This window comes from Cupressus sempervirens, chromosome 1 (assembly GCF_028749045.1).
Source record: "Cupressus sempervirens isolate cs-2001-9-10 chromosome 1, ASM2874904v1, whole genome shotgun sequence".
In the NCBI taxonomy this organism is placed as follows: domain Eukaryota; kingdom Viridiplantae; phylum Streptophyta; class Pinopsida; order Cupressales; family Cupressaceae; genus Cupressus; species Cupressus sempervirens.
Window position 1 is genome coordinate 435,213,950 of NC_143118.1, and position 8,493 is coordinate 435,222,442.

Sequence of the window (8,493 nt, forward strand, 5' to 3'; positions counted from 1 at the left end):
CTTTTGGTAAGAAGAGAAAAGGATGGTAAGAAAATCTTTAAATGTTGGACTTGTAATGAATTTGGTCATTATGCATCTAAGCGTCCTAAAAGAGAGAAAAACTATAGAGGTAATTTCAAACCTAGAAGAGATAGAGAATGTTTGTATGCAAATGAAGAAGATGATTCTGATGAATGAGCAGTAAGTGCTAGTGATGATGAAATTAGATTTGTAGCAATTAAAGAAGAAAGTCTAGAAAAAATGCTTTGGTATCATAGGTTGAAAAGAAATCTAATTGGATAATTGATAGTGGTTTTTCACATCATATGATTGGTGATATGAATAAATTTGTTAACTTCAAAAGTCTTGATGGAGACATTATCAAAGTTGGAAACAATGCAACATGCCCAATTAAAGGTATTGGATCTATAACTATTGATGGTAAGACTAACATTGAGGATGTATATTTTATTGATGGTTTGAAGAACAATCTTTTGAGTGTTGAAAAATTTCTAGATAAAGGTTATCAGTTGTAGTTCATAGAAAAGACATGCATGAGCAGAGACAAAGATGGAAAGGTAATTGGAATAGAAACAAGATCTAGAGGTGATGTATTGTAGTTGAATCCTACTAAAATGATAGGTTTGGTTGTAAAGGTAGATGACAGCCAGTTATGGCATAAGATATTTTGTCATATAAAATTTGACAACATTATGAAGACTACTAGTATGTTTGTAGTTAGAGATTTTCCTAAGATTATAAAGCCTACTAACACAATTTGCAAGGAGTGTGTTTTGGAAAAGCATAACAGAATTTTACTACTACAAAAAAATTGGAGATTTTACATACAGATCTTAGTGGTCCTATGAGGACTAAAGTATTCTATGGTGAAAGGTATTTCATGATTTTAGTTTATGAATTTTCTAGAATGATGTGGGTAGCATTTCTTAAAGAAAAATTTGAAGCATTTGATAAGTTCAAGATATTCAAGAATAGATTTGAGAATGAATCAGGTATGAAGATTAAATGTTTAAGATTAGATAGAGGAGGAGACTTTACTTCAAATGAGTTTAAAATATTTTGTGAAGCTAATGGAATCAAAAGAAAATTATTATCTCCGAGAACCCTTGAGTAGAATAGGATAATAGAGAGAAGAAATAGGTTAGTAACAAAAACTACAAGAGCTATGTTAGCTAAGAATGATGTATCCAAGATGTTTTGGAGAGAAGTTGTGAATACAACAATCTACACTATGAATAGAGTGCAAGTCTAGAAAGACACAAACAAGACCCTCTTATGAACTATGGTTTGGTCACTCCCCTATAGTTAAGTATTTTAGAATTTTTGGCAGTAAGTGTTATATCAAAAGAGTTGATGATATTGACAAGTTTTATGCAAGAAATGATGAAGATATATTTCTTGGTTACTCATTGAAAACAAAGGCTTATAGATGTTATAATCTAAGAACTAAGACTATTATGGAAAATGCAAATGTGAGAGTTGATGAGAAATTTAGAATACAAGAAAGAATAGTTGATTATGATTCAAATGATGATTTTTGTTACTAAACCAATGAATGATGAAGTATTCCTTAAGACTAAAAATGATTTGCAGAATGAAAGAGAGCCAAGGTAGGAAAAAAGCTTAGAATCTTCAACAGAGCCAAGAGTTGAGATAAAAACTCCTACTTTAGCTAAGAATATGACAAAGAATCATTCACCCGAGCAGATTATTGGAAGCAGAGATAAAGGTGTAATGACAAGAAGTAGAGTCAATAAAGAACTATGTTTGATATCTCAAGTTGAACCTTAGAATGTAGATGAAGCATGTAAACATGATTATTGGAAACAAGCTATGAAAGAGGAATTGGATCACATAGTAAAGAATGAGACATGGGAATTGATCCTTAGACCAGCAAATAAGAATGTGATAGGAACTAAATGGACATTCAGGAACAAGATGAATGAACAAGGCAAAGGTATGGTAGATAGTAATCTCTATTGGAAAGAAATTGATGATGGATTAATGATTTTGGTAATATTTTTTGATGATATCATATTTGGAGGAAATGATGATGAAAGTGAAAAGTTTGCATAAGAAATGAAGAAGGAATTTGAAATGAGAATAATAGGAGAAATGAAATATTTTCTAGGATTACAAATTATGTAGGACAAAGAGGGAATCTTTATTTCTTAGATTAAGTATTTGAAAGATTTACTAAAAAGGTTTGGTTTGGAAACATGCAAACTTATTGGAATATCTACGATAACTGGACATAAGTTATCTATAAAGGATGAGACACCTACTATTGAATAGAAGAAGTACAAATCTATGAATAGAGGATTGCAATACTGACTCATACAAGGCCAGATATAGAAAATGCAATTGGAATTTTTGTAAGATTCTGAGCTGATCTAGAAGAAGCACATTATGTAACAATTAAAAGGATATTCAGATACCTAAAAGGAACACTAGAGTTTGGGTTGTGGAATGATAGATCTAATGATTTCACTCTATATGCTTATACTATTGTTGATTGGGCAGGTAGTATGGATGCCAAAAATAGCAACAATGGTGGAGCCTTCTTTCTTGGAGGAAGATTGGTTTCTTAGATAAGCAAGAAGTAAGACTATACCTCACAAAGTACAACAGAAGGAGAATATGTTGTGGCAGCAAACAATTGTAATCAAGTTGTTTGGATGAAGCAGATGCTTAAAGATATAAGGATAGAATTCAGTGAACCTATTGTCATACATTATGACAACACAAGCATAGTAAATATGTCTAAGAATCTAGTGTTGCATTCTAAGACCAAGCATGTTTCTATCAAGTATCACATGTTGAGAGAGAAAGTTGCAAAAAAGGAAATTAGATTGGAGTATGTGAGCACTAAAGAGAAGATTGTAGATATTTTCACTAAGCCTCTTCCCTAAGGGACTTATAGGTATTTGTGAGGTATACTAGAGATTATGCCCCTTCCTACATCAGAGTAGATGATGCAAGAGTGCACTAGTCTAGTGTAATAGAGCACCATTATTTGTTTGGACTGAATATTGATGCTTCCTATATGGGGGGGTATCTATGATGGACAGAGTCATCTAGGACTCTTGTTGGATGTTGTTTTTGAATAGTGTCTTTGGACACTTGAGCCAACTAGAAATAGTTGTTTCAGAGTTTGATGGTTGTTGAAACCTTTGACATTGATGGCAATGGGGGAAAAGTATAGCATAAAAAAGAAGTACAACATGGAAAAATTGTTTGATGTAAAGCACATTGAGGTATATCAATGGGGGAGAATTATTGATGAAGAGGATTTGAAAAGGATTGATGAAGAGGATTTAAAAAGAAAGGTTAACTATTTTTTGTAGTTGGTATTCTTAGAACTAGATGATTTCACCTATGTTTCCATCAATGCTAAAGGGGGAGATTCTTGGAAGCATGAATGGTGATGATATTCCTATGGGGTAGTATTGTAGAAACATGATTAGAATATTATCATGATGATATGTTACATTCATGACTGTATTTGTCATTGATGTCAACATTGTAGTTTTTTGTGGTATCTGATAGAAGAACAACAAAAAGATCAAGTTGGTATGGATAGATCATTGAGTACTTTTAGTAGCAAGGTTAAAGGGAGATGCTACTAAGTGTCTAGTATATGCAAAAAACCTTAAAAGCATAAGATATTAAATCTAGAAGAAGTTATGCAAGTTTTGGTGAAGATTGTTCTGAGATAGAGTTTAGAGAGGCATGTTCTGGTAAACTTGTTATGTCTCTTAGCAGATTTGTTATTCTAAGAAGCCAAAGTTAAAGATGTGAAGAAGATATTTTGGAGATGACATAACTAAGCTTGCTCATCATAATGATACATGTATGAAAAGATATTCAAGTTATAAGGTGGAAGATTAAAGTTATGGCTAAGTGTAATGTGTTCTTAATGTGATTCTATAATAATTAATTGAGAAGGTGTAACAGCTAGCTTAGGGAATTATTTTATGGATTCGGTATAAAAGAAGGAAATTTTCCTTTATCATGTATGGAGAGAATGTGAATGATTGGAAGTGGCACAAAGAGTGGAATGCAAAGATAAGTAGAGTAGAGTAGAAGTGAAGGAAACTTCATTGCCAAGGTTTTATTGTGTGATCCAAAGTTTGATATTTGGATTTGAGGTTCGTAACCTAGTCTATAAGGTTAGATAGTGATTAGCCTGGTTGACAGGATAGAGGAAAGAAGTTAAATTATAGTACATACAATTATTCTACAAGGAATAGTAGAGAGATTAGTTAAATAGTGAGTTTAGTGATCTTGCCCTAAAAGTTGTTTGGATAGTGGGTTCTTCTATCTTATACAACTCCTAACAACATTGGCATAACTCCTAATAGGGTTGGAATCTTCTAACAAGGATTCAAAGTCTCCTAACAGGGTCCATCCTTTAAAAAGAAATATTTATATTAGTACATCATCTTGTGGGCATCATTCCCACCAAGGTTTTCCCTCTAATAAAGGGTTTCCTTAGTTAACATATCTAGTTTAATTGTGTATGTGCATATTTGTATGGTTCTATTTACTTTAGTTAAATGGTTATGATTATTTAATGTTGATAATTTTTTTAATTATTGGATAACTAATTCATCAACTCCGCCCCCCCACTCTGTTATCTTGGTGGACTATTGTTTCTAACAAGATTTATAGCTCTAGTCAGTTAAACATTGTTTCATGTGAAGCTATTGATCTTGCATACAAGATTGTGAAGAATAATCTATCCTTCAACCTTGTCAAATTTTTGTTGAGCCAATTCAACAAAAACATGGAGAGCATCAAACGTGTTGGCACTCAAAATTGAATCTCGAATATTGAGTACCATTGAAAAACTAAACCCTATAAGCACTTTTTGATGCATATGTACCCAGCTATCCATTTGAGGCCATGAGGTGTTTAATGTTTCTAACAGCTCGCATTCAGTATGCCTATGTGTTCTATTATGATAAACTACCATTTTGAGCCTTTCCATGAAGTCTTGTTTTGAGCAATGTCAAAATCTGCATTTTTTCCTAAGTGTCAAATAGCGACAGAAGGCCTTGTTTGCAATTGAATATCTCACACCCAGTAATGTTTAATGACTCACCACTTTGGAAGTGTTTAGTGTCCATAGAAGAGAACCTATGTTTCAGAATTTGGGTCATTTTGAATCCATTTGACTAGGTTTTGAATCCCTCAAAGTTGGTTATTTACTGATGTCATGCTGATGTGAATTGTTCAAAATTCTTGGAGGCCCTATTTGACTTGCCATAGCTTTGACCCAGTTGATAAAAATGAGAAAATTCCTTTTGCGTTACATTTTAGAGGTCAAAGACCTACTATGTTTTAATTTTGAGCTTATGACGAATCCGTTTGATTAGTTTTCAAATGCGATTCCAAATGCAATTTGTAACTTTTTACCGGTGTTAGCAAATTCAGATTTGTCAGTACCCTATTCATGATGTCATATCTCAAGATTTGTGACAGGTGAGATTGAATGGATTATAGCACTATGTTCCCCTCTAAAAATACTTTAAATGTGCCAATTTTCAAGTCTTGACAAATCCATCTGCACACTTTCCTGGGTCCATTCCATTTGCAAAAAATGTTTTTCTACCATTGTTTCCAAGATACAAATTATGAGTAGCTCACTTTGACCATTTGCCATTTGCATCTTGTTATTTTTCATGAGCCCAAATCCTAGATTTATATTGCCCTCATGACAGTGAACCAATGCCCTAGTTTTTGTTTTCCCAAGTATCAGTTTACCTAGTTTTTAAAGCCAAATCCAAATGCAAATTATGGTTTTCTAACATATTTGCTTGCAGGTAATTTTGAGAGGGCACCTTTGATAGTCAATATCTTTTGACTGAGAGTTCATCATGAGACAAGATTCGATAGGGTAAAAGTATGCAAAACAAAGAATCATTGTGTTTGATTTTAGAGCCCAGTTATTTGTTTGGGCCAGTTTTTAAAGCCAGCTGACAAACCCTATTAGTAGAAAATCAAAGTTTGGAAATAAGATGTGAAATGAGCATAGTACATAGAGGAATTACATCTAGAAGCACCACATTCGAGGAAAGTTGTGGAGCAGTTCAACATGCTTGTGACATATTAGTTGAAAGACTTCACCCAGTTCAGATTATCTTAAAGAAGAGCAATCCAAATGGTTTCTCCTAGATGGATTTAACTTTTCAAGCTTGAGATCCTTGCATGTCGCTAGTGATGGCTCTATTTTTCATGCCACAAAAATGTAAATCTTGGTCCCCTTCTATCCCATGGTAGGCTGACTTAAGAGAGACCCATATGGGTGTATTAAAATTAATTGTAATGGAAAAGTGGATGTTGACCATGCAAAGAGTAGATGCCATGGAGGAAAGAAACAAGTTTCGCGAAATATAGACCTAGTGTATGGAGGAGTAAGCATTGGGCTAATGGATTTGGTATCACAAGTAGTCTATAATGGCAGTGACCATGTTTTAGGGGGTCATACCCAAGTTGCTCATGTCTAGAGAGATCACAAGTGCAATATTAGGAAAAGTAAGAGCCATGGGAGATATGTAATAGAGAAAGGTAGAGATGGCTCGTCGATCAGATGCTTTCATAGCATTGCCAGGAGGATACATAACTCTGGAAGAACTGTTGGAAGCCATTACATGAGCTCAACTAGGCATACACGAAAAACTAGTGGGATTGTTGCATTTTGATGGCTACTACAATTCTCTATTAAGTTTTATCGATAAAGCTATAGAGGAGGGGTTTATCAAGCTCCCTGCTCATCAGATCATTGTTTCTACTCCCATTGTAAAGGAATTGGTACAAAAGTTAGAGGAGTATGTTCCAACTCATGATGGGGTTGCTTCAAAACTGAGTTGGGAGATGGAACAACTTGATTTTTTTGCAATATAGTCAAACATAGCTCAGTAGATTGATGATCATGATTACTACAAAGAAAAGCACAAACAAAACAAAACAAACCAAACCCTCAAATAGTAAAGGCACTTGCAAACAAGGTGGCTGCCAGGGCTACAGTGGTGCACATCATGTTGTTGTTTTTTTCCTTTAAAATATTTATTTGTGCATTCCTATTAACCACTCAAGATGTTTTTGCATTCCTGGAATCCAAAATGAATGGCACAAGATCAAGCTTGTACAACAAGATCCATTAGAGGAATCCCTTCACTACATTGCACAAGATGAAGAGGTAGCATTATAGAAGATTTCCATTTTCATCCACAACAAGTAAGGTAAAGGAGAAACCCATAGCAAAGAGGGAAATCCTTTGTTTTTAATCCCACGTATGCTAGGAATAGAGGTTTTCTATTCATTAAATACAATTCCACTCACTTCATAAGTGTCTTTAAGACACAAGGCTTTTGAGCCTGTGATAGCTTATGTGGGGCCTGCGATCGACTGGACAGAGAAGACTAATAAATTTTGACCAAGTGTCCAGAGGAGAAAAGTCAATGGGAAAGTTGAAGAATCTAGTGGTCGCCATGTTGCCACTGAAAAATAGGAGGGTTTCCTAGCAAGCGACATGGTGACCTCCAAGAAAACCATAAAAATCTAGTAAGAAGTGTGGACACAACTAATAGTTAAGGTGATTAGTAGCATGATGACACATGGAAAGAGATGGATTGAGCAGTGACATGTGGCAATGATGTAGCACTGACATGGTGAAGTTGAGGTGGATAGGTGACTGGAAAGTTGAGGTGGAGGAAGGTGATACATGTCACATGGTCGCTATGTCGTGATGACATGGCACAAGGCTAACTTAGCAAGCCACATGGTGACCCAACCAGCAAGTGACATGTGGCAAATTGTAGATAGTAGTTAGGATTTGACTAATCAAAACATGCCATGTGGTGGAGGTCGGTCAACTAGGTTTGAAGCAGAGGAAAAATGGTGGAAATTTTCAAAAGGTCCCAAAAAATTAAGTTTTTTAATTGTTTCCTCTTCTAAACGTGTAAATCAAACTTTTAAATTAAATTTGAATTTTTCTATAGTTTCAAACCTTTGAAAAGGTCAAATTTTTGCAATAATACTATGCAAGGCTATAGAAGGAGCTTGATTTTCAAATGGCTACCAGAGGGGCAATTTTTGTCTTAAATAGGCACTCCAATATATTGTTTGAACTAGGAGGAAACGAATTTTCCAAATATGAAGTCAATTTTTGCACAGATATTCACCAGTTCACTTTATAAATACATTTGTATTTTCTAGGGCATTCTCAGCAGAATGGGTAGATTTTGTCATTGAGTATTACAATTAGTTGGAAGGTAGACATATAAGCTTGTTGAAGCTTAAATGTGGAGAAAATTGATTCTGATAAGGTTATTGTGCCTCTAGAGATCTTTCAACTAATTTTTTTACCTTTGCCTTGATTTCAAATCTAGAATCAAAATCACTTATGTTTTTCAATCAAATATTTAAGATATTTTATGCTTTTGGAGACGAAAATGATTGAAGATTTGATATTCAATTGCAAAGAGA

The 8,493-nt window shown here is 34.2% G+C and overlaps 1 pseudogene; it reads left to right on the forward strand.

Annotated features, from left to right (window-relative positions):
• The first annotated feature begins 6,380 nt into the window (after positions 1 to 6,380).
• Positions 6,381 to 6,927, forward strand: LOC149578148 (cytokinin riboside 5'-monophosphate phosphoribohydrolase LOG4 pseudogene; annotated as a pseudogene).
• The last annotated feature ends 1,566 nt before the right edge of the window (positions 6,928 to 8,493 follow it).